Here is a 2,479-nt window from a genome sequence, read left to right as displayed (position 1 = left end):
AACTTGATGGCACTTAACAACAACAACAACAACAACCAGAGAATAGTGACACCAGAGAGTAGGTTAGGACTTTAGATTCATGGAAAGAGAAAGGCTGTGTGCTGGTGACCAGAAGCCTGGCTCCCAGAATGGGCCTTTTGTCGTTTAAACGATTATATATCGCTGCACGTTTCTGTTTTTTGTTTTTGTTTTTGTACACCAAAAACAACAGCAATAAAAACCAAACAAAGAAGGGGTTTCTTGATAAAACAAACAATTCTATTATGATTTAGGAGAAGGAGGAAATGATACATGTGTTAGAGGGTTGACATGCATTGACATGTGTGACATGGCAGGCAATATACAATAGGAGTATGGTTGGCTGAGGAAAGAAAGATGGGGTTGGTGGGAGACACAGGGAGGAATATAGTGGTTAAAGAGAATAAAGGTAAATGCCATTAATTGTGGGTTTAGGGAGGGTATTGCAACCATATAATGAGGCAAAGTATATGATTTGTTGGATGCAAAACTTATGATCTGCTCTGTAAACCTTCACTCAATTCACAATAAAAAGTTTAAATTTAAAAAATTGTATAAGTTATAAAATTGTATGCTTGGAACATCTAGATTCTGTATATCATTATATCTCAATTATTGTTGCTGTTTTTATTGTTGCTGTTTAGTGCCACTGAGTCAGTTCTGACTCATAGAGGCCCTGTATAGGGTTTCCAAGAAGTGACTGGTGAGTTTAAACTGCTGACCAGCAGTTCTGTGCTTGTCTTGCAGCACCATACCAGGACTCCAATAAAGTCATTTAAAGTAAATAAAACAACAACAAAAAAAGTAGTTGATGCTAATTGTAAATAATATGGGAGTGCATCATAGTGATATTTTTGGTCCAGGGACATAGTAAGAACCCGACTTTCATTAAAAATGGAATCATGTGCCTCCCCAAAAAATAGCTAAGAAAATTTAATACACACTTCATAATTCCATTTGCACTTTGAATTTTAGCAGCCTTTTTTTTTTTTAGCAGTTTATAGTATCACCTGCTCTGACTAAAATTTCACATATTAAAACTTGTTCCATTAAAATGAAAATGGAATAGCAATTACATGTACCCTCCCCCGCCTTTAGACATTGTGTATCAGATTTGCTGTTTCATGGAGTCTTTTTTTTTCCTCTCAATTCCAGCTGCTTTAGTAAATAATATGCTTCTCTCTCTTTTAAATATTTTATTGTGAATTGAGTTTTAGTTTACATGGGAGAACATCAGCTTTACATTCATCTTATCAAATTTTGTTCGTTGCAATGATTGCAATCCCCTCCATGTATCATCATTCAACAGTACTTACTTTTTTTTTTGGATGTACACCAAACCACTCAAGAAAATATATACAATCATTCAAATATCCAAAGGGCATACCTTGCAAACCTGCCCCCAAGCCCCTGCACACAGGCCCTCTCCATCCATGAGTCTAGAGTCCAAGTCATCATTTCTGCCTCCATCTCTGGCATTGCTGCTTCTCTGAATAGGGTCCCATACTCTGCTCCCACTCTTCTCCCTTGATGGTCCCAGGATCATCTGCTCCTGGACTGCAAGATCAACCACTCCCCACTTTTTCTTATAAAACCTCTATCTTTACAGTTGCAACAATTGCAATTGGTCATGTTAATATTTACTCACTATTGAACCACAAAGTCTTATCCTCATCTCCTTTCACCAGCGCAATATAGACAGGTTGAAAATTACTCAGTGAAGAGTCTACCTTCCCCCACACCCTCTGAAACTAAACTTCCTCTAGAAACTTGCAAGCCAGTCACTTCATGCCTTTATATCCCACCCCCCATTTTAGGTAGCCAATATCTAAGTTGCCCATCCCTATCAATCCTGTTTACAGAGGGGATGGAATGATCCTTACTGTGAAGATTCTTTCTCTCTTGGTCGGTATTAAGCTACCACATCTATAAGTATAGGTCAAGTTTATCAAATTGTATAAAATTATACTTGTTTTATTTATCCAAATAAATAAATAAATATTTCTTCCTCTAGTCGAGTTTTGATCATCCAGCCTTTGAAGCTAAGTCAAATGAGAACTATCTGCAAGTATGGGTGTTCTTGTGCATCTCCCCTCACTTCATAGCAGCTGGATGCTTCACTCTCTGTTCTAGCCCTCTATGGCTATGTCCTTGTCCATGGGCTCAGGAGTCCCCAGGTATCATCATACTACTGGTCAACCATGTCTAACCATAATCCAGGTTGACAGGAGTCTATTTGAAGTGATAGAACTCAGCCCACATCTTCATTGGTACTTCACCCCCATCTTCCACTCATCAGTAGACCAACTTGGTTGTCAATAAGATTATTACATGCTTACTCATGTTTTCACTTTGAGTTTCAGTCTTGAAAGGGGGTTAATATCCTTTTCTCTTGATTATGAAATAATCAGCTTTCTTTCATCAAAATACTAACCAGTCCCCATAACTTTTTTTTTTTTTT

The sequence above is a fragment of the Chrysochloris asiatica genome, unplaced genomic scaffold (genome assembly GCF_000296735.1).
Source record: "Chrysochloris asiatica unplaced genomic scaffold, ChrAsi1.0 scaffold00066, whole genome shotgun sequence".
In the NCBI taxonomy this organism is placed as follows: Eukaryota; Metazoa; Chordata; class Mammalia; order Afrosoricida; family Chrysochloridae; genus Chrysochloris; species Chrysochloris asiatica.
The sequence above is the reverse complement of the archived record's forward strand: the minus strand, read 5'-3'. Positions refer to the sequence as shown.